Below are 25,884 nucleotides of genomic sequence, written 5' to 3' on the forward strand. Positions count from 1 at the left end.
CCAGTTACTACTGCTAGTCACTGCAGGTAGAAAAAATACGTCCAGGATTCCTATCCATCATATATTGAACATGTGTTTCAATTCATGAGGAAGTAATTGTTCAATGGAGCCAAATTGAGATCACAGCAATTAATGTAGCTTTCTGATATTATTTCACACAATTTAATCAGATAAAATTAATGAATAAAAAATAAATATACTTTACAAACAGAAGACCAAATGTGACTTCAACATGGAGAAATGCACAGTGGTAACAAGAATTTCATTTAATTGACATTGCTGCACTCCAACTGAGGACCTATTGGCTGCGGAGCACTCAGGGACACGTTGAAGTTTTACAAGCTACTATTTAATTTTACTATAAATATTGTTTGAGAGTCACTGCTATTTTTAATATATTTGCCTTGGGTTAAAAATTATTTTCAGAAAATCTTTATTTCACTATTCTGAAAGTATCAGAACGTAGGGTGGCACAGTGGTGAGCACAGCGCTCTTACAGCTCCAGCAATCCAGGTTCGAATCCGACACTGTCTGTAAGGAGTTTCTACCTTCTCTCCGTGTCTGGGTGGATTTCCTCCCACCTCCCACAAATTCCTGGGTGCTGTAAGTTTATTGGGATATTTGGGCACTATGTTACCATGCTATATGTCTAATTTTTTTTTAATTACATCTTACTCAAAAAATCTTCTATCCATCAAGGGCAGATTGATAAATTAATGTCAGATATCCACTGACATCTTGTTGAAGATTTAAGCTGCCTTGATGATATCTTAATGTTAATCAAGCAACATGACAAAAAAAAATCAAATTAACTTGGCTTCTCCTCCTACATTTGCAACATTTTATTAATGTAGCCATTTGCAAACGAGAGGAGTTTATACCACTTTATAATGATGTACATTTTTAAACATATTGTCTGCAGCCCCTTAGTAAATAAATCAAGTTTTGATAAGATAACCACACATTCACTCCAGCACAAAACTTTCAGGAAACTCTCCAATTTACTTTCACTTTGCAGATCTAGAATGAAATAGCTTTCAAGTTTTGTTTTATAAACATTGCACTTCATCATCAATTCCTCCCATTGTCAAGCAAAATAGCCTCAGATGAGGCGTTCAGATTTGGTTCTCAGCAAAACTTGTACTCAATAATCATTACTTCCCTTCACAAAGTTTAAAAAAGAATCACCATTTAAATGGCAAACACAAGCAATCCAATACCTAGGTATTAGACTAGATAATAATCTAGGCCATCTATACAAATTAAATTATCAGCCATTAATGAAGAAATTACAAGATGACTTAGAACATTGGAAAGATTTACCACTAACACAGATAGGAAGGGTAAATTGCATTAAAATGAATAACTTCCCAAGGATACAATACCTATTTCAATCGTTACCAATTCCCTTAACAGAGAAATTCTTCAATGAGCTAAAGAACATAATAAGGAAATTCTTATGGAAAGGGGGGAAACCAAGGATAGCGCTAGATAAATTAACAGAATGGTACAAACAAGGGGGTTTGCAGCTACCAAACTTTAAGAATTATTATAGAGCAGCATAATTAAGATATCTATCAGATTTTTAACAAACAAGGGAAAAACCAGATTGGACCAGGATAGAGCTAGATAAAATAGGGGAGAAGGTACCAGAACATATACTTTATAAGTGGGATGAAAAACTGGTGCAACATAGAAGTTCACCAGTACTGCACCATCTGCTCAACATTTGGAAGAAGATTCACGTAGAAAGGGAAAAAACAAATTACCAACTACCAAAATTATTATTGACCCAAAATCAACTAATCCCTTTCACAATAGATAACCTTTCCTTCAGAGAATGGGAGAGAAAAGGGATTAAAAGAATAGAAAATTGCCTTTTGGGAAATAATTTATTATAATTTGAACAAATGAAGTACAAATATGGAATAACTCACGGTACAACGTTTGCATACCACCAACTGAAAACCTACTTAAAGGACAAGCTGGGAAGCAGGCTGAGATTACCAGAAGGAAGAAGCTTTGAATATGTGATTACAGACACAATGATAATTAAAAGATTTATAACAAACATTTACATCAAGCTGCAAGAGAAAGAAAATGATGAAATAAGCTATAAACCCAAACAAAAGTGGGAACAAGATCTAAACATGAAGATTTTTTTTTAAATCATTACTTCCAAGCTCAGCAGGCAATTTTAGCTGATCAGATGGCAAAGTTTGGCAAAATTTGCAATGTCTGATTCATTCATTCACCTCCTGATCTTTATGAGCTTGTGCCACTTTAATAAAATCCTTCTTCAATTTCCTGCAAGCTTAAGCAAGTATTCGGAGCAACCTTGGTCTTCCTATGTATCTATTCCAATTCCCATAATAAATTTAAGCTTTACACTTCATTTAGGGGGAAAAAATGAAGTAAGTTTAATCCTACAAAATGCAATGCACAGAAGAGCTGGAGAAACTCAGCAGGTCACACAGCATTTATAAGAATCAAAGGATAGCCAACATTTTGTCAAGGGCTCAGGCCCAAAAATGTTGATTACTTTTTACTTCCTATAGATTTTGTGTATTGCACTACAAGCATCTGCGGACTTTCCTGTTTAAATTCGTCCTACAAAGTGTTTTTGCTCACAAGTACAGTTTGCTTAGGCGCTTGCCTACGCCTCAGTTGGCATCCAAACCAGAGGAAACCCCACTCTGTGTGGTTCCTTACTTTCAGGCAAGACAAAATAGTCAACGTTAGCCTGTTTTTTTAAAATCTCAAGAGGGATGGGGGGGGGGGGGGGGAAGAAATGTCACTTTGTATATATTGATGATTTTTTGTGGAATTTTGTTATTGATATGACTCATCATGCAAGAAATAAACATTTTAAAGAAAGAAATAACACACATGTCAATCCTTCATCACAGGGCTATCACTTCCCCAATGTTTACAGTATCCCAGCATAAACCAGGACCAGCCAAAGCCTCCAATAGGCCCATCTTCCAACTTCTCTATCCACATCTATCTGCTAACACTTTATTTTTGTGAAAAGATGTTTCACTTTTCTTATCCCCAAAAGGAGCTGAAGTGTTATACGTGTCAAAATGAAAGGCAGGTAACAATAGTGTACATATCCAAACCAAAATAACAATGCACCCACCACATATTCATTTCTCGCCCATATACTCTCACTATCTTAACCTACTCTCAGATACGCAAAGGACTTGCGACACTTCTGACATTTTTCAGACTTTCAGAAAACAACCAGCTCTATTACAGTTCATTGCCCCATTATTTCCTTTTTACAGTAACACTTGGTAGAAATTTAGTGTATGTTCCCTTTCTAGATCTTTTCTTAAATAGGATCACTAGCTTGTACACAGTAAGCTTTATAATACAACCTGGTTTCTCACCACGGGAAGGTGGAGTCACAGAGTGTAGATCAGGGACAAGGTTATAACTTGCTGGATATGTCTTCCACTATGCTTGCAAGCTCAGCTCTAATAAGAGTAGCAACACTTTCTACATACTGTACTGCCGACTGATGAATTGTACAAATCGAAGATGATCTTTTCACGCTAATGTTTCTACATACAAAACACTGAATTTCGTTTCCGTTCCCCGTGACACTTTTTTTCAAACTATCTTCTTTAGGCTCTCCTTTCACTTGAAGGATCTAACCATTTTGGCGACACTGTCCATTTCTCCAAAAAAAATCCCTTTGTTCTTCTAAACAATTTCAACCATCACAAAGCTGCTGTTTTAAGTCGCCCTCTTTCATTCTTCTTAGTGGCTTGTTAAACATCCACATTTCATATCAAACTTAAAGACAATTTGTTTTTTTTTTAATTTGAACATACAGCACGGTAACAGACCATTTCAGCGCACGAGTCTGTAACACTGTAAAGCCCGCTAAACCCTACACCAACCGTGCTGATGGTGCGGAGTCCAAAATATACATTTCTGTGCATTCTATCTGTTGTCTTATTATTTTACGTATTTGATTGCAGTCTTCTAAAGAAATGTTACATCTCCACCAAGACTGCATTCCTTTTGTCTATATATCTTTGTACCCTCAAATTAGTTTAACTAATCAAGCTTAAGTGACCTTATCCATGCAAGATTTTTCAAGAGGTTTTTGGCAAATCACGTTTAGCAGAACACCATGAATTACAACGTGGAATGGCGTGCTGGGAGTGAAACGCAGTGCTTTTTTCACTGTAACAGTGTAAACTTGCACTGTTCAGTCAAAGACCAGCTATTCGAAAGCCTGATTTTAGCACGGTGCGTTGATTCACGTAATATCACATTCATTTTAAAATTTCACAGAGGGGCTAACCCTGTCTGTTTAGTGCTCTTTAGAAAACCTCTGTACATTCCATGCACCCATATCCACCAAAACAGGTGGACACGCAGCATTATATTTTAATGGTTCAGGACCATGGTGGAAAGGGACTTATAGGTTCTTAGTTTGCATTGGAGGACCTGTTGGTGGAGGGAAAGAAATGTACACCTACAAAGAGCTAGTGAGACCACTTAAACCTCTTGTCCTTTCTCTTCCAATCCAATAAAAGGAGGTAGCTGTGAAAATAGCCTCTACTGGCAAAGTTAGCATTCTCTGTTGGGGTCTGAGGATTTCTCTCATCTCAGTGATTGGATAGCCACAGCGTAATTAACATTGACTAGATCAGGTCACTCTTCTTAATAATTAAATCGATCAGAGTCCTACAAAATTCACCATGCCTCTTTTGTGTAATAGTTGAACAGGTTAGACTATTATTTTGTTTGGTGACTGATGCTCGATTTTGGTTGGACAAATTCTTCCAGGACTTCTCGGCTTTTTTAGGTTTTATTCTTCACCACCAAACATGCTGTAAATGCATTCCTGACTTGTTTATTAAATATGCAACATTTCACAATATATTTCATCTGGTCAAATAAATATTTTTGTTTTCTTTTGAAAAATTTGCTTGATCATGTCTGATAGATTGCATCCTTTATTAATCTGTCCTCTTTCCTGAATATATTCACTGCCTTTCACAAGATTTTCAAAATTTAATGACATATTTGCAGACGATAAGGTTCCTTTATTATTTCTATGAATGTCCTTTATGCATAGAAAATTTTACCACCACTGTATCCCTTTTGTTTCCCAGAAAGTGTGGCATTCAATTTATCCATTCTCTCATGATTTTATAAACTATTACAGTGAAACCTTGTTAGAATGCGATTCGCTCATCCAGTGTTTTGCTTATAGCGTGGGTATCTGTTGACCCCAAACATTGATTTTAAGATGCCAGGCTAACAGCCACAAACTCAAAAATTGACCCTTATGACACATTTACAAGATGTGTATTTAATATCTGGAGTTTAAAGGTCTTAAAGGTCTTATTATAGGGTTTGAGTCACAGTATTCGGTTTTCCTGCTTCCTGAATAATGTCATATGCATCTGTTCCGCGACTCAGCTGTAACGCGGTATGAAATCTTGGACCCCAACTGCCGTGTTCTAATGAGGTTTTACTGTATTAGGTTACTCCTCCACTTCCTGTGTTCTAGGGAATAAAGACCAAGCCCATCAAACTCAAGCCCCTCAGTTCCTGCAACGTCCTGGTGTCATACAGCTGGAACTTTGTAATAAAGCTGTGAGAGTCAGCTTCTGTCAGCCAGTTCAATGATCTATCAGGGGCCAAGTGTAATAAAAAAAATATGATGCATTATCTCCAACTGATGCTAAGCGATAAATTTTACCTGGATCTTCATTAGTTTGCCTTCCTACCACAACCAATTGCTCTGATGAGCAGACATAATTGTAACATCTTCTACCATCCCTTTCACAATCTTTTTGATCAGGCCTAGTCTTTCATTCAAAATCGTTAGGGACAGGGGAAGAGAAATGGCTCAGAAAATCAGAGGAAGGCCAAAAATGGAATTCCTTTGCAATGTATTTTCAACCTATGCCACCAGTATGGGCAGCTCGCCATTTCCTTTTTGTCAAGATGTGCTTTAGATACTGCCCCCTCCCCCTCACCACGAACAGCACGAGCTCAAATGCTCAATTGGATCAATTTCCTTGATTTCTAGTAGCTCGTTCATTTATTACAGCATCAAGTCAGTGTGCTTTTGACTTATCCACACTACCAATCCAATGCTAATAATAAAGTACGACTTTGTCCTCAGTTTATTTTCCCAAAGGGATTTTCGAAATCGCAAATCATTCTGTACTTTTAAATATAGTAATGGAATTGTTCAATACAGGCAAACCATTAAGCAGTGTAAGAAGCCATTTTTTTTTTTAATGTGTATAATCATCCACTAGAGGGCATTGATCCCAAAACCAAGCCCATACAGAGAACTCTCCCAATACGAGTTACAACAGCTGAACTAACCTTTCCAATTCTATCATCTTTATAGGCCTCACAGGGCTGATAAAGAATTGTCTCCAAAAACTTGCCTTGCAAGGATTGTTAATTAGAAGGGGAAAAAAATCACCATTTTTCTTAATGGTCAAAGTTAGGATTCTACTGAATGGCATTCCACTGATTTTAGCACGCATGGGTGGAAATGGTTAGTCAACGTTTTGGTCTGGGACCGACCAACCTTTTCTCCACATGGAAGTTGCCTGATCTGCTGAGTTTATCCAGCACCTCATTATTTGCTCAGATTCCAACATCTGCAGTCTTTATACTTCTTGGGTTTTACAATAAATGGCCATTAGCCTCAAACATCTTCCATTTTTCTCTCTCCATAAATGTTGCCTGACTGCCACTTATCTCTCGCACTTTGTGTTTTTTTTTGGTCAGTTTCCTATTAGCACAGGATTTTTCCTTTTCAATGAATAATAAATCCTTTTGAAGTCAAATCACTGAAACGTTGTAAACCTACATGTACAATATGAAGCCAAAACTAAGATATCTACTAAATGCAATACTTACATGATGGATCAAGGAAGCCTTCAAAATTCAGCTATCACAAGCAAATATAACTTGTTGCCAAATCCCAAATCTCTTGCTGTTTTCTAACTCTATCCCTTGCATTTGATGCCAACATTAAAAAAAAACTTAAGAAATGGGAGCAGGAGAAGGTTGTCAAGCCTGTTCCGCCATTCAAGGAGGTCATGGCTGATCTGATGATAGGTTAATCTACACCTACCTTCCTTTTCCCCCATGTCCCTCAACTCTCCTACTATGTAAAATCTATCCAACTTAAATATATTTACTGAGGTCACCTCCACAGGGAATTCACCACCCTCTGGGAAAAGCAGTTCCTCCTCACCTCCACTCTAATTCTACTACCCTGAATCTTGAGGCTATGTCCCCTAGTTCTGGTCTTTTCCCACCAATGGAACAACTTATTTACCTTCATCTTATCTATGCCTTTCATATATGTTTCTATAAGATCCTCTCTCATTCTTTGAAATTCTAGAGAGTACAGTCCCAGCAACAAAATTTACTTTAATAATACAGAAATACTTAATGCTCAAGATCTTGAATTCAAATTTGTTCTGAACATATACTTGGCAGATTGCTCAATGCATTTTCTTTTCAAATTTGTTTGTAAGGGTAGATTCACTGATATACCAGTTTTTTTAAGCAGAAATTTTCTTCGACTAAATATTGGATATTGATTACAGAAGACACCATATTTGACCTTGGTCGCAAGCTCTGTTCCCCAGCCACTAATTTCTCCCCTTCCTCTCTCAACCATCAAAATCTGAACCAGATTTTCTCCAACCCTGGTGTCATATCTGACCCAGAATTGCATTTTGCATTTCAAATCTATGGCAATCACCATGTGTGTAATGGTGCCTAGTTCCAGGCGTGCCTTAGCCCATCTGCTGGAAATGAGAACATTTTATGACACAATTAATCATATTACTTGTAGGACGACAAATAAAGTTCTAAACCACAGATTCAGCACAAAATGTTGCACCAGATTCTCCTTCCAAATAGGCTAACTCCAAAGCTTCCCAAAAGCCATGCAAATCTTCTTTTTCAACACCCTAATCCCTTTTCAAGCAAATCAACCAAGGTATTCTTTCTTTTAATTAACAATTCCCAACAGGGTGCATGCATCCCTGAAGAGAGATCAATGACAGTCCATAGGTGCTGTGATAGAAATTTGCACAAACATTTTGAAAGCCAAAATCTTTAATCTTCTTCTACACAATCTCTAATTAAAATGTCTTTTCGGAACCTTTGAACATAATCTGCAATATTTGGTCATGTATTACATAGTCCAGATAGGAAAAGCTTGTTGGAGAGACACAGTGTCGGTTGCCATTCCCTGAGGGAGGAAAAAAAAGTGAGAAAATTGTTTCTATCTCACAAAATAATTCATGGCACTCACAGAATCATTACAAGTTCTGCTGTAACTGCATTTCCAATTTTAATTTTGCTTGCTTTCCACTTATGAAAGATTTTGGAAAAGTTTCAAGTTTTAAATGCAGTACATTCTGACCCAATTTCTAATGTCAAGATAAATTGGATTCTTTTCATTATCATTATTGACACTTGCTAACTCTTTAAAAAAAAAAATTTAGCTTTATTTCTCACTGTCGATAATTTCCTAATTTATTCTAATCGATTCTAATTTTATCCCCAGGTCAGAGAATAAGTATTGGTCCCATTTCTAATAATGTATGATCCTAAAATGGAGTTAGGGAAAGTCATGTGGACACATAGAAACAATGGAGAATAAAGAGAATACTCCTCAATAACGATGACACAATATGCCAGATTCTGCTAAACTCCATCAGACCGGCTAGAGGTGGCTACATATTTATTGTACCCTACGGAATTTTAGTGTAAATTTCAATAAGAAGTGCCGGCACCTGGAAAATCTTGACTGAGAAAAGTTTTCAAGAGACAATCACATTTCACAGAGAGACCAAAAAAAAACCAAATTAGGCCTTCATACACTAAGCTTTTGAAAACTCTGAAGTGTGAGGATGTAGTAGTTTGTTGGCATTTTTACAGCCCCTTCTCCAAACAAATATGCCCAATAAATGCTCAAAGTGAACAAGGAAGTTAACAGAAAAGGGAGGAATTAAACATTCCTGTCATTTACATTAGAATGCATGTCAAGAATCATGAATACAGCATGCAACGCAACCCAGTCAGCCCCTTGAATGAATTGGAGACTTTCAATTTATACTCAGTCTACGATTTCATGCACCAACACACACACATTTATGCACGTGGTGCCCAAAAGGTGAACATTCCTCTATGCCAAAAAATTCTCTTTGTAAAATATGGGAGTTTAAAAAAATCCCTGTTATCCAGAATTCAAGCCACCGGCAAAATAAAATGGCGGAAAATAAACGGGTTACAAAAAAAATGGAAGTTTTAAATTGACACGCTTTGCCATTAGTTTTCCCATTCACGCAATATGTAGTCTCAAGCAACCGGAAAATTCACATCCGGCATCTACCAATATCCGTAGGTGCCAGATACTGGGGGGGTTTTTACTGTATTAGAGATCATACGACTTCAAAGATTTTTCATCAATTTGCATGAATCAATAAAAAGTGTGCATTTCAGGTTTCCTTTAATTAAATGAGTGATTCTTCAGAAGCATAGCTCAAGAGTAGTCGCTGCATCACATAATTGCTAAATAACCAGCAATCTGAATTGATAGAACAGGTTAAATCCAAATTAACACAAGCACAAAGAATGGAAGTCAAAAATGAAAAGGGTATTGTGGATAACTATAATTTTGGTTATGGATAAATGACTAGCTATCATTTTAAAAATATTGTTTCTAATTTTGTGACAAAAATGAAAAGCATCCTATGTTCAAATGAGTTGAGAATTAAAATGTTATTATGCCACAGAGGGTTCAGTACATTAGCATGGTCGAATGCACTGGCTATTCAAAACAGTTTTCCTTGAAGTTATTGGTTTCTGCAATGTGAGCATCGCTGGCAAGGTGAATATTTGATGCCCATACAAAAGTGTCACTGGAAAGTGAGATGTTCTCTTGAACTGATGCAGTCCATGTGGAGAAATACTCCCACAGCACTGTTAAGTGGGAAATTCCAGGATGTTCATCCAGAAATAGTAAAAGAATAGATAAAAATCTCTTCGGTGATTGAGATTTGGAGGGAACTTGTAGGGAGTGCCATTGCCCTGGCCTTACTTGGTGACCAGGTTGCTCGAGGGCACTGTCGAAGAAGCACTGTCGAGGGCCGCTGATTTCTGACTCCTTATAAATATTAACAACAATAAAGTTGGTCAAAGTATATGATTCATGACCAGGAATGACCCAGTGAAAGAAGTATCATCAAAAGGCTTTACTTCCGGCATTTCAGTTAACGCACATAGGCAAATCAAAATCAAGAGCCCACCTCATTTGTGCTGAGGTCTCTGGATTGTAAGCTTAGCTTTCAGTATCTGTGACCAACAGAAATAAGTATTTAGAGTGATCATTTATCAACACGGAATTTTATCTTTCATAAATACAAATTGTTTCATCCAAATAGTTCAGATACTTCCATAAGTTTCCTGTAATTTATTTTCAAAAGAAAATCACTTACATTCTTTATCAAGCTTTGAAACTAAATCAAATTTAGCCTGCACTACACTTGAGCAGCTGATCATCCCATATTATGTCCTTGCAATCCATAAACATACTGCTAAGACTCTGATGAATAATGGCTGTTCCAGGGATCACGTGGAAGGAGTCAATCCACTGGGACAGAGTGGGACAAAACTCGAAGGGAAAATAAATAAACTCAAAATTATCTCAATTATGATACAATTTCCACTCTTCAACTGAATTAACCATTCTGATTATTTCATTGATTAGTTTAGTGAATCACATGACATTTTCCATGAAATAACTAAGAAATACAATGAATAATAAAAATTATTGGAATATCAAGCTGGTTATCTACAACTATTGACTGCTATTTGGCATGGTTGAGAAAGGAAACCAACTCGAGCTTAATTTTACAATCCAAAATTCCTTGATTATTGACTCAATGAAAGATGCAATCAAAAGGCAGCCAGGAGGGAATTTAAATTATATTTAACTACAAATTATTCCTTGCACACACAATTGACTTTTCGTCTTTAAATAATGATCAAATGCATAACAATTCAGCCTCAATTCACTCTCCTACACCAGAGACTCAGATACATTAATGGATCAAAATATATCAGCTATAGACAACAATGATCTTAGAGACTTTAAACATCAACAGCTGTTGCACCCCCAATACCCCAACCATCTCTAAGACCAACAGGAAATGTTACAGAATTAAACAATAGTCATATTTTTGATCTTAAGGCCATGTATGAAATTAACTGGAGTTCAATGAAAAGTAGTTATTAACTTTACAGTACATCCAACAAAGGTCTCTGTTTCACCAACTGGAATGCCAACTGATTTTTATCATCTATTTTTAAGTTGGCTAAATTGCACATTTTACTGAAGCGTATGCCTTGGTAAGAATCTGTTTATGAACGGAATGTTCCTGGGGATCTTACACTTCAGCACTGTTACATCAGTACTATTTTTAAAATTAAAACCAAAAGAGGTATTGGCAATGCAAAGCATTAAAATAAAACATTCCAATCTTAATGAGAAAATACAGAACTGATAGAAGAGCAAAATGGAATAATTTTCCAAAAGGTGTCTCCATCTTGGTAACCATAAAGACTGGAAAAGGTTGCAGAGCAAGGTAGAGCATAGGCATTCGATCACAGCGTCATGAAGTTTAAATAAGGTTCTGGTGCATTCGTATATCAATAAGCACATGTTTGAGAAAGGAGTGTGATTACAACACTGGGGGGTAGAACTTTGAGCTCGGTGTTTTTTTTGTAAAACTGGAGATTGGCCAGGGCATTATTGAATGGTGGAGCCCAGAGGTTTCAAAAGATGGTTGCAGCAAATTTCCAGTTCTCCCATTGTAGTCTCCTCTACATTGAAGAGACTGGATGCAGATTGGGAGATCATTTCACAGAGCACCTTACACTCTGTCTGCATCAATGACAGTGTCAACTATTTCAATTCTGCCCCCTACTCCCACACCATTGCCCTTATGCACTTCCAAACCAAGGCCATCCATAAATTGGAGGAACAACACCCAATATTCCATCCGGACACTCTCTAATTGGACTGCATTAGCATCGACTTCTTCAATTTCTGCTACACCACTTCCCATTTTCCCTATCCACCTGTCTCCTTTCCAGCTCTCCATTCATAGAGCCACCCATACTCCCCTTGTGTGCTGGAGTGCCCTCCCTCCCTTATCCACCCATTGCTTCCTGCCTGTGGAGCTGTGCTCTTCCCCCGACAATTTTATTCATACCTTGATGAAAGTCTCAGGCCCAAAATGTTGGTTATGTATCTTTATATTTGCTATATAAATCACGCTCAACCTGCTGAGTTTCCCCAGCTTTGTGGTTTTAGTTCAATAATGGCGACTGAAGACTTGCACATTTTACTCTAGGTCATCATATCTTGCACCTAATAATAGAGACCTCCTCCAGAACATTGTGTCAGCAAGTATATTGAAGTTTATGCATTGCATAATTTTCTTTGGATTTATGCTATGCTATGCATGGGTTGTACTCCAACGTTCATATGCCACATCACTCAAGTTGTCAAGCATAAACTTTTCGGATTGCCAGAGAGAGTCAAATGCAGCTGTTGTGGTGGACAGCCAAGATACCAGCAATGAACATCCTTATCCATTAACACATCTTTTTAATTGTTTTTCTTTTTCAAATATTTTTATTGATTTTAATAAAGAAGTTATACAAACAAAAAATGGTATGGACAGTTACACAAACTAATTAAGATATTGTGCATATCACTGACATACATAAATTGTAAATCATATCCATAATTCATATTCTAATAGTACATACTTTTTTGGAAAAAAAAACTAATAATATAAAAAAAGAAAGAAAATAGTAAAGGAAAGAAACTAAAACCCTTACCTAACTCCATTGCTAGATGCTATATATGACTAGTATTAAAAGAAAAATAGAAGGAATGTGGGAAAGATACGTTTCCTCCCACGCTACAAAAGCTTACTGGGGTGTAGGTTAATGGGGAGTAAAATTATAAAGTTGGATAGTGAGTCACAATTTTTTTTTTAATTAGACATACGGCACTGTAACCGGCCAATTTAGCCCTACAAGTCTGTGTCACCCATTTTACTCCCCATTAAGCTTTTGTAGGGTGGGAGGAAACCAGAGCCCCCAAAGAAAACCCATGCAGACACGGGAAGAACGTGTAAACTCCTTACAGTCAGTGCAAGATCCGAACCCAGGTCCGATCACTGGTGCTGTAAAGGCATTGCGCTAACTGCTACACCAACTGTGCCACCTAAGGAGCAAGCAATTTGGATCCCTTCCCCTATTGGACAGAACTGATATGCAGGCTCTATGAAGCAATGTGCAAACTGTTAAAAATCACTCTGAGACATTACAATCTTTACAAAGCCATGTGTTCCGCACCTTGGCAAGTGAACACTAAGTCTGTGTGTCTTTCAAGACAACCCATTCACAAATAATAGACATATCTACACTGTATAACATGTATCAACCTCCAACTGCTTAAAAGTTCCTTTCCAAGATTACCTTAAAATTCTGTGGCAGTGTTTTTTTTTCCCTGAGACAATTTCTGAGGTTGTTCTCATCTCAGAGCACATGCCTCAAACTCAGTTCTTCCCTGCACTGAACACCTCCTCTCCCTTGGTCAAATATAATCTTATTAAAGAGTGTTTCTCTCCCTCTTTCTGTTGCACCTTCTCGCAGCTTGATCTATTCTATATCCTCTGCTTAACTATGAAGGTCATGCCTCTTAACTCTTTGGATTCTGGCTGTTTTTTTTTACCTTTCATAATTATATACTCCATATTGCATCCATGGGTAAACTTCAGTACAAACACCAGAACAAACCAGCCCTGAAAAACTGGGACTTGGAATATATGTGCTTGCTAGTAGCCCCTGAAAACAGGGATACTGAATCCAAAAGGTTAAAACATCCAGTGTGCACATAAGCAGTGGTGAATATGCATTCTTCACTCAAAGGAAGGCCAGATAGAAACACCCAGTGTACATGAAAGGCCTTTGAAATGTACATTGTGCAACACTGCACAAGCCATTCACCTCATACATGATAATATCTCTGCCACATGAAACTCAGGCACGCACTGTGAGAGCTCGAAGGACACTCTAACCCAAAATCTGGACACTATTCATCCACCATAATAAATACAAAATAACGCATGGTTATTTTTTCTGTACATTTATTGTTACAAGATCAAACCAGCAACCACAAAGAAGACATATCACACAGGGGTAAAGATGAACAATTACTTTATTAACAAAAAATTGACCTTCAAACTTTAATTCAAAATCCCCCCCCCCCCCCCCTTTATATTAATGCCCACTGGTTACGATGCAAATCTCTATAACTTAAGACCCAAAACACACAAGGCACACAAAACTTCGACCTCAACCAAAGCAAAAATCATGAACAAAATTGTTTGTTTGGTAAACTGAAGCCAAAAGACCTTTGAGAGAGAGAGAGAGCACAAAATTCAAAGTGGTCTTATGTTGCTTGCAGAGAGAGGAACCACTGGCTTGGTCCGGATCCTTCTGGCTGCCTTCAGAATGTTCATCCCTTTTGAAATCCTAACATTCTAAATTGTCCTCCAGCCCATGACTGATGCTCTGGGGCTCCTTCCACTCCATAGCACCAGCCAGTGATGGTTCATCATCCCAAGTCCAGAAATGTTTAGATCATTTTCTGCACATGTTCAGTCCGTCTCCCACTCTCTCAGCATTCCATCTTCACCTTGGCTCTCTAAGGCAAACTGTCACTTTTTAACATAAAACCAAATACATAGGCCAATACACAACACAGAACTCTAACATTATACAGAAATTCTAAAGCAGTTCAATGCCTTTCCACAGGTGTTATTGGTTTGTGGTATCTACCACAAGCAGAATTTCTCCTATTCTAAAAGTATTTCATAATTCAGATTTACTGTGAAATACTCTGAAAATTCTTAGCTTTATTACAAGGTCTGTATGAGTGCTGATTGCCAAGTAAATACCCGAGCAAACTCACGGCTTAAATAATATTTATTGAATGTGTGTGGATGTGCTATGTTTCAGCATCTGAAGTTTTGCATGGTTTAAAATTTTAATCAAGAATTGCGACTTTTCCTCCCCATTTTGCTATCTGCAAGAATTTTTTTTAATTTCGACATGCAACACGGTAACAGGCCCTTTTAGCCCACAAGCCTGTGCTGTCCAAATACCCCAATTAACCTACAAGCCCGATACAGTTTGAATGGTGGGAGCAAACCAGAGTGCCCAGAGAAACCAACGGAGACCGGAGAATGTACAGACAGCACCAGATTCGAACCTGGATCGCTGGCATTATAATAGTGTTGCACTAGCCACTACACTAACTAACCATGCCACCCAGAGTTCTTTAATCTGAATAGCTGAGATTTCATTGGTCTAGTACTAAACTGGCATTAGCAGAGGGGACACTTAGGCCTCTAAGATCACTAGATGTCTTTGAGAACAGCAACATATGCCAGATGTTGTTTCAGCGGTTACTGTGAATTCTATGCCCTTGTGCACTGTGAAATCTCAAGTTTCAAGATAGGCCATTTAATAAGGAACACAAATTCTTAAGTCATTGAATCACTAATCTGGGGAAATAAAATAAACCCACTTCAACCTTCCATCAATTGGCCAAATGAAAAAAACATGCTGAATTTCAGGTACACGGTAAATTTACAATACCATAGGAGAGATTTCATATTTCTTATGTTGTGACTTCCTTTTTGGCAGTGACAAGTGTGGAACAAACAAGGCTCAATTCTTTCCCTCCTTCATTGTCAATGACTCTTCATCGATTCATCTGAGTGTTAATTTGAGTAGAGGTCAACATTCTTCTCTTCTCAAGACAACAGAGAGTAATGAAGACAAGACAAACTCATCCAACCAAGAAAGGGACTGGAGAAACAGGATATCTGCCTCCTTGGGTTACATCTTGTCAGTACTGTCAAATCCCAACCCTAAGCTGAAATATATAACTCTCTTAAAGGAATTCTACTCTCATAACTCCGCTCCTCTCTATTCCAGTTATCACCACCACCATCCCAAGGTAACAACAAAAGGCACAAATTTAGGAAGAGATGCCAAGTTTTGGCTTTGAAAACAAAACTAAGAGAGGAATGGTACCTTAATGAGATAAGACTTCCCACTGCATAGGAAAGAGTGAATAACAATGTGAGACATTAGAATTTTAATAAATTGATAATTGATTGCAGAGTTAAATTTTAAACAGTGCAGAATTGATCAGAGGAGAATATTATGATAGAATAGACGGGGTGTAGTAAAACTGATTTTTCAGGAACTGCGAAATGAAATAGAAATTGTCGAATAGAAAACAGCTAGCCCTAAACTTAAAAAACCTTTGTTGAGCCTCTCCAAATCAGTCAGTAACATTCCAGTCTCAGATATACACGATAGACAAACATACTGTACCTAAAATAGATTTTTTTTATAAAGGGGCTAAATTTATAATGTATAAATACATTGATGATTGATGGTGCAATGAATGAAGCATTAGGGCAACGCTATTACAGAGCCAGTGTCCAATTCAAAACTGGGATACTGACAGTAAGGAGCTTGTGCATTCTCCCCGTGTCTTCATGGGTTTCCTCCCACCCTTCAATGGTTCCAGGGTCGTAGGTTAATTGGTGCATTTGGGCAGCACGAGCTTGTGGGATGGAAGGGCCTGTTACCGCGCTGTCTGTCCAAATTAAATTAAATGCACAAAAGCGCTGGAGAAACTCAGCAGATCACACAACCACCACAGGAAGGACCAAGGAACGTTCTATAGGAAGGGCTTGTGCCTGAATGTTTGATTGCCTTTTGCTTCCCATGGATGCCACGTGACCAGCTAAACTTCTCCAGCACTGTGTGTATTGATCTAAATCTCAGCATCTGTGGATTTCTTTGTTACTTCATTTGGCTACATTTGTAGATACATTTTGGATTAACATTTCATTTTTAAAGGGGATGGCAAAGAAAATCAAGATTTATAAATGATGCAGGTTGGTGTATCCCAGTGGTTTTCAAACTTTTTATTTCCACTCACATACCACCATCCCTATGCCACAGGTGCTCTGCGATTAGTAAGGGATTACTTAAGGTGGTACGTGAGTAAAAGAAAAGGTTTGAAAACAACTGGTGTCACGAATGGGGGTCATTGTCGCAGAGATGTAATTCAATATACCATCAGAGCCCAGGCCAGCTAAAGTTGCACAAAAATGACAAAAGGCCACTGTCAACTTTCTCTCCTCATCAGATTTTTTTCCCTCAAAAATCACTCGGCCTCTTCATAGCATCTTGCCAGTATGGCCAGTTGCAAGCATTGATCCACAAGTACAAGTAGTGCAGTATGTGGGAATTCTAATATATCACACATTAACATCGATTTCTTCAGTTTCTGCTAGTCTACTCTCTGTTCTCCCTCCCTTCCCCTTATTTCTTCCAGCTAAACATCCCCTACCCTTTCCATTCACAGAGCCATCAGTTCTCCCCTGCTTGGTGTGGGACCCTCCCTCGCTTATCCACCTAATACCTCCTGCTTGTGGGACTGGGCACCTGCCCCTCCCTCCCTACCATTTTGTTTGGGCACCGGCTGACATGTTTTTTTCAAACCTTGATGAAGGTGTCAAACCCAAAACTTTGGTTAAGTATCTTTATATTTGCTTTATAAAGTGCACCGTTTGACCAGCTGAGTTTCTCCAGCATTGAGTTTTTACTTCAATCATGGGGTCTGCAAACCTTTGTGTTTTACTTCCATCACACAATTGCAACTGTTGGCTCGAGCCCTTTCACAATGTACAATTTTATCAACTTTCATTGGAAAACAAATATACGTATGCCCCGCTGTATGAAACTAGAGTGTTCCTAGGAAACCTTTCGTAAAACGAAAAGGCATAAAGCGAAGACCATTCACTACTATTGGAGGCTATTTTAGTAAAAGCAAAAACCCAGACAAATCCTTTCATTGAAGTGGATACTGCTTTCTTTGTAAAAGTGAATTTTCGTAATTTGAGTATTCATAAAGCGGGGTATACCTGTATACAGTGAAAATTCCTTTATAGAGCTCAGCTAAAATTAGTCAGTTTACCAAATTTAATTTTTATTTCTTTCACATCCAGGTTTGAAATACAAAGTAATAATAAGTTTTATATTGCTTGTGATTGCAGCTGCCGTCCCATTTGCATTTGCAAATGTGAAGCACCAGCTATAATGATATTCGTGACTACTACATTCTCAGGTTTATTTTCAATTGCACCAAGCACTTATCTCCTATATACAACTAATGAACGCTGGAATTACCCAGCTGGCAATAGAGTAACCTCTTTATTGCTGTGTCAGCCTTTACTATGCCATTAATGTTCACTGAAATATTTATAAACAATCTTGTAAACCAAAATAATGGAGTATAATACAATAAAAGTAAAATCTGTTCATATTTTAAGCTTTGATTTGGAGGTTATTTAACAAAGATTAACAGTAATTCTTCTCTCTTTAAAAAAAACTACATGTATTTGTGAGATTATCTTTGCTTTTCGCCAAAATGAGTTATGCATTTCAAAACCAAACAAAAACAACAGATGTGGGAAATTATGAAACAAAAACAGAAAGGTTTTTGTCTCCACAGACACTGGTTGGCCCTCTGAGAATTAGTAAGTTAAGCATAAATAAATAAAGTGTAATTCTTCATATATATATTTAATGGAAATTATAAAAATTCAAAACAATATAAAAGAATTGGAATCATTAATTGATTTTAAAACAAAATCATTAATGATTGGATCCAACTTTAATTCTGCTAGTAAATACAGAAAAGTTATAGCGAATTGAATTCAAGATTTATCTTTCTGAGTTGAGCTGTGGATCTATAGGGTTGAAAATTATACAAAAAGAGTTATGGAGCTCGTCACAGGATTTTTGCAAGAGCTGAATCATCTGAGTCTCCCAAGTTAAACTTTGAGGTTTTGTGAATTATAATTGCATTTATTACAGAAACCAACATTTGCGTACATTCTCAGTTAATTTAACTGTGGTTATTCTATCCTAATAACTTGCCTTTAAAATACTTATACAGATAAGTTGTAAAAAAGAAAATGCAGATGTAAACCAAACTGATCAGGATGCAAGATCTTTAAGAAGTCACATTCCTCCATTTATAAATGAAATTGCATTAAGATTTCACATGGAGTTTCGATTTGTCCACTTCAAAAGGTGGAATCAAACGGCAGACAAGTGTTCTTGTCCATGAAATATAAAAAGCTGGCACACAGATGCAGCAATTAGTGAGATAAATAATGTACTCACCTTTATTTTGAACTCCAAACTCCAAACTAATAGAGAAATATTATTATAATTGTATAGAGTATTAGAGAGGCTGCATTTGAAGTATTGTGTATGATGTAGGTCCCTATTAATTTTTAAAATGGATTTACTAGCATTGGACGTGTCCAGAAGAGATACACGAGACTGATTCTTGGTTGTCCTGTCACAAACAGCTCAAAATAGTTATCATTGGATTTTAGAAGAATGAAGTGCAATTATATTTAAACAAATAGGATCTTAACAGGGAAATGTTGAGATGTTTCTACTTTTGAGAAAATCTCAAGTGAACAACATTTCAAGACTTGGGGAGCATTCATTATAAATAGGTCTGCAGATATTTTTTCCATGCAGCTGATGGCAAATGTTTGGAATTCTCCAACCCAGGAAGTTGTGGAGGAACACAACTGAAGTCATTTAAAAAGGGTTAGATTAATCTGTGTTTCAAACTAATACTACAACTGAAAAACAAGAGTTACTGCTGGATCTTTAAACAAAGAACCTCTGAATCTAAACTCAATTGCCAGCATTTTCCCCATGTGAGAAGGTCCAAGCTCTGGACAGCAGATCAAAGCTGAAGCCTGAAACATTGGCACAATTCTTCGATGACCTCAGCATAACTGCGCACAGTTGATGGATTCCATGAAGGGATAGACAACTTCTCTATCTCCCAGCACTTAGGCGGGGAAATCCCCCCCAAGTTCCCCATGACCCAATGGTTTTGGTGGAAGAAATTCTAGCAGAAGAAATGGCTGCAGGCGGAAGGGTGAACACAACATAATTTCCCCTTGTTTTTGACGATCAAATTTTTTTTTAAAATTTAGGCATATAGTATGGTTACAGGCCCTTCCAGCCCATGAGGCTGTGCCACCCAAAGACTCCCAATTAACCTACAACATCTGCAAGTTTTGAAGGGTGAGAGGAAAGTGGAGAACTGGAGGACATCAATGTACAAACTCCTTACAGGCAATGTCGGATTTGAACCTGGATAAAAGCATTCCGCTAACCACTACACCGGTGGTTCTCAAACTTTTTCTTTCCATGTATCACCTTAAGTAATCCCTATGCCATAGGTGCTCTGTGATTGGAAAGGGATTGCTTAAGGTGGTATGTGGATGGAAAGAAAAAAGTTTGAAAACCACTCTTTCAATCGTACCTAATTGACTCATTATGTGCACTGTTTCCTAGCTCCAAAGGAAATGGGCCAATGACAATTTTTCTTAAGCAAAATATTTCAGTAACAATTGGATCTAGAGCAGTGATTCTCAACCTTCCCTTCCCACTCACATCCCACCTTAAGCAATCTCTTAATAATCACAGAGCACTTATGGCATAGGGATGACTTAAAGTGGTACGTATGGTTTTGTTTCCATACATTTTTAATAAGTGTTTCGATTTTCTGAAGCATTTATCATTAGCTTCAAAAACATTAGCCCTTTCAAGGCTTAATGATGTGCACATGTTTTAGAAGGTAAATCTCAGAGACATTCACAAACATTCACCAACTTGATAACTTTCACAGCCAGAGGACCTCAGGCAGGACTAATCAGCTCAAAATGATAGGAGGGATGTGGTTTTCCTCTCACAGACTATTCATACAACTGGGCTTCACAATCAGCTAGGAGCCAACATAAAGACTACACTTGCACCCAACCCAGCTCAGAGCAAACATCGGGAACAGGCAGTGGGAATGAGCTGCTTGCTAGAAGATCTGGGGGAGTAAGATCAAAACAGTGCAATTTTTTTTTAAATGACACTTCTTTTGCAGACACGAGTTGCAAAACAACTCCTTCTGCAATGAATTACATGTTGCTGGAAAAGTTTCTGAACCAATTCCAATAATTTTAAACATGAAGGAAATGTTAGGGCAAGAACATCTTTCTTGTTGTGTCTCATGTCTGGAAATTATTTAATATATTTAAAATGATGCATCAATATAGATTCTGCATGAAAATAAAATTCCACTGCTTTCACAACAGGAAGTGGAAAAAAGTGTCATGTCAGCAAAACTGTTATAAATAACTGTTGCAGCTTTTCCTTGTAGATTGCAGAAGTGTCAGATTCCCCAGACACTAAGACACATTAACCTGCGATCCTATATTAGCTCAGCTTCAGATGTAAAGTTTTAATCAAGGTCAAAAACATTCACATATTGCAGTTTTAATTTAATTTTTTTTCCACTGTAGGGATGTCAAATATGAAGAGTACAGAAGCAACTGCACTAGTGAAATAATTGCACCACATAATTTCTCCTTGTTGGCATTGGTTCTATGTGTGATAAATGTACGAAAGGCAAAGGGGGTTGATAATTTCTGTATTCCAATGGAACACAACTCGTGTTCACATAAGGAACGGCACTCACTCAACTCCAATTTAAGATACATTAATAGCATGGATAGAATTAATGAATTGTAATTTTCTGACTTAAACAAAATAAAGCCCAGAAATTAGCCAAGAGTTTTATTGAATACTTAAGATAGACAAGACTATTGAGCTTGTATCTGATTCTGATCCAGTCAGAAAAGAGCTATCCAAACTCAATTCCACCACCCAGTACAAAATCTGTATCTCTGCAAGTACATACTTCAAGTAATGTTTAAAATCAGAATTAAATCATACCTTCAGCGAGTTCCTAATCATTACCACCCTTTTGGTAAAAATATATTTCTCCCCTCAACCTCTTAACAATTACTAAATCCATACCCAGATATTTTGTTACCTCTCTGCTAAATGAAACACATCTTTCCTATTTAATCTATCAAGGCCTCTCGTGCTTTAAACACCACACGTCTCTAGTCAGTCTTTCTGCTCCAAAGAGAACAATCTATTTTTCATCCATTTTTTTCTAAATGGCTACAATTTTCCAGTCCTGCCAATATCTTCTAAAAGTCTCTCTGCATACTTATCAGTTCACTAACATTTTCTTTACAGTGTGTGATCAGAACTGCACAAAGTATTCAAGTTATGGCACATATTTAATTTAGACATACAGCATGGTTACATGCCCTTCTGGCCCACGGTGCCCAAATAACTCAATTAACCCCTGTATATTTTTGAAGGTGGGAGGGGTGGGGGGGGGGGGGGGGAGGGAACCAGAGCAGTGGTTTTAAAAAAAAAATCTTGTTAATAATGTGGTGAAACCACTGTTTGTATGTGTATGGCTGGCCTGACCCTTGTTGATTGTACCCGTGGCTCTTCCGCCTCGATTCCCCTAATAAAAGCAGCAACTCCCTAACCTCTTCTCCAGAATAAGCTCGGGTCAGCAACATGAGACATGCCTGCTCTTCATGGCAATAAAAGCCTAACAGTCAGGTAACTTCTCCGTCTTTTCGGTTACTGATAGCACATCAAGTAATTTCTGCTTCTCAAGCCATCAATCTGACCAACTGGGTCTGTAAGCTTGCAAGGGCTGGTCGACATTGGTTGGCAGAAGATATTTAACAATTGCAAAAAAGTGATTTCCAATTAATATCATGCTATTTGGCATCCCATATCTGCAGCAATTGATTTCCATTGACAATGTGTTCTGAGGCTTCATTGCCTAAACTAAAAACCCAGGCCCAAGCAACAATGACAAAACAGGCAGAACTCAGCTACATATGGCATCATAATTTTATTACCTCACTTTCTGATAAAGTTTTTTTTAAATTAAATTTAAACTTGCAGTACAGTTACAGGTTCTTTCGGCTCACGAGCCAATACCACCCAATTAACCTACAACCCACCTCCCCGCGGTACGTTTTTGAAGGGTGGAAGGAAATCCATGTAGACACAGGGAGAATATACAAACTTCTTACAGACAGCGCCAAATTCGAGACCTGATTGCTGGTGTTGTAACCAGCGCTGGGTAACTGTTACAATAACTGTGACGCCCATTGATGATACAGATTTTTTTTCAACAGTTTGTGCTGCCGGTGGTAAGAAGCACAGAACATTATCCAAGGTGACAGATAAACAAACATGCATTGGTATGCGCCAGGGGCCTTTTGTAAGGCATGGGTATCAGGTTAACAGATGGCTCTGTATCATCCAATGTCAGATGAGAGTGGTATGTGCAATACTGAAAAAATGTCACCCATGTTAGCACTCACTATGCACTCATTCCAGAATACAAGCTAAACTTAATGCTCAACAAAGTAACAAAGGCCCTGAATGAAGATGACATTCTCTAAGTCTGTTAATGAAAACTTGAACGCCAAATATGCTCTTGAATCAATTTGACCTGCAGTTAGAACAGCTTCTTCTGGCAGGCAGAATCCATCTGTCTTTAAAGTTTGCATCTGTTACTTCCTGCTGCTATCTCAGCTTTGGTGTACAGATGATACCAACAAGCAAAATGTTGTATCCTGTGCTAAAGGACAGAGGTGTTCGCACTGGAACTCAACTTCTTCCATCAATCATAGATAATCCCATTATGTTTGGAGGATAGAAACTTTCAGTCGCAGGTCCAAAATCATAAAGTGGAATCTCTTTATCATAAAGTAGGACCAGTCTAATCATGGACTCTTGCTACATTATATTTTTGAAGGTCATAGCGTCAGAATATTTAACCATCAGCTGTTAACTGGGTTTAAGTAAAAAGCCACTTATTTTCTATGTACCAATCTGCACAGGAGTTGATTTTATTTTCTTGATAGAATGTTGCACGTTGAGATTTAATTCTGATTAATTTTAGGAAGCTTCAAGAACTTTGGACTTGAGCCAGGATCAGTAGCAATTAGTTTGTGGTAAATTATGAACATACAGTACTTGTAAGAATCTGTGAAAAGACTATAGTGAGAAATTAATCATAGGTTGATATTTGCCTTGTTATCTACTTTGTATTCCCAGAATGAACTATCAAACTGTCCTCTATACTACAGCTGTGAAAAACCTTTGATAAAAGGACAGAATACTGACAGGAATTGGTGCAGTACAATTGCTTCAGTTTCAGTGATGTTCATGGATCTTTCACCATGCCCAGCTTCTTTGTGGTCCTGGGGCATGAAATAAAATCCACAACCTTGAAACAGGCATCGCTCTAAGTGCAGTAAAACCTCTGGTGTCTGCTATTAAAATAACTGGCAGCCCCAAGTAACTGGCAAAAAAAAAAATCAAGGAAAATAAATTTTAAAGATTAAAATAAATATGAATAAAATAATAGATTTAAAATACGCAAGTTCAAAATTGTAAATGTTGTCGGAAGTATCGCATAAAGCTTTGGTCAAGTTGAGAGCAAACATTCAACCAGTGGAGGGCCTTGGTTGTGCTTTGCTCATAGCAACTGTTGGAATAAAGTTGTGTGAAACAGCGATGGTGCCGCCAGGATGAAGAGCTGGTTGATGCTGTTTACCATTGGGGTGACCCTCTTAAAGTGTCTCCTTGCTTAGTAAGTCACCCCAGTCAGAGGCTTTATCTGTAAACTGGGGGGGGGGGTAATTGTTATTGTTCATCATTTGGCCAGCTCCGTGAACAGTGGGGGCGGGGGGGGGGGGGGGAGGTGGTGGAAGAGAGATGGTGGGAGGAACCTGTAGATGTGGCAATGGTTAAATGTTTTCAAAGAATGTGAGTGAAAATAATGTAAAATGGTTAAAGTTTTATATATTCATGCAAGTGAAATTTGTTCAGTGTAAGAAGGCCGCAGAGCCCACCTCACTGACAAAAGACAAAGGAGGAAAAACCCAACACCCAACCCCAACCAACCAATTTTCCCCTGCAACCGCTGCAACCGTGCCTGCCTGTCCCGCATCGGACTTGTCAGTCACCAACGAGCCTGCAGCAGACGTGGACTTTTTACCCCTCCATAAATCTTCGTCCGCGAAGCCAAGCCAAGAAGTACACTATAGTATTTTTTAATCTTTTAAACTGTTTATTCTTAATACAGGTATATTAGTAAGGCATTATAAGAGTCTCAAGAAACAAGAAAATACATTTAGCCGGCATCTACCAATCTCCATAGATAGCACAGATTTTACTACATATATGCCAACATGCTCTCCCACAGTGTTTCCTATTTAAAAATAATAGAATTAAAATTGTTCTAATTCTCTACTTACATTATATCTCACATTTATTGATACACAAATGTTATTATTCAATGCACAAAAGCCAACATTTTCTCTGTCTTCGTAAATGTGAAGACCTGGATGAGGATAACTTTTGAACAATCCTTGATGATAAAACTTAAATAAAGCCCATACAGGTCATGAAACTGCTTTAAAATTTCTGCACGGCAGAACAATGCAAAGAACAATGTTCCGGACTTGCAGGAATGCACGTGATTCTCATCACTTCAAAAGATTTGTGAGCAGGCAAGATCATATGGATCCCCACATGCAATAGTTGCCGAACGACCTTAGAGTCAAGATCACATGGTGCAACACAATTAGGACATAAACACTACAGAATCACCACAGGAAAAGGCCAGAAGGCATTAAAAAATTGCACCTTTACTGATTTATAGGTGTGCAACAGAGACGCTGGACAAATCTTCTGACTTGTAATATGTAC

General features: G+C 37.8%; 1 protein-coding gene across 14 annotated transcripts in view; it reads right to left on the minus strand.

Moving 5' to 3' along the window:
* Window positions 1-25,884, minus strand: part of mef2aa (myocyte enhancer factor 2aa) — a 188,326-nt gene that overhangs the window by 73,856 nt on the left and 88,586 nt on the right. The gene's annotated exons all lie outside the window — the stretch shown is intronic.

Source organism: Narcine bancroftii, chromosome 14, assembly GCF_036971445.1.
Source record: "Narcine bancroftii isolate sNarBan1 chromosome 14, sNarBan1.hap1, whole genome shotgun sequence".
NCBI lineage: Eukaryota > Metazoa > Chordata > Chondrichthyes > Torpediniformes > Narcinidae > Narcine > Narcine bancroftii.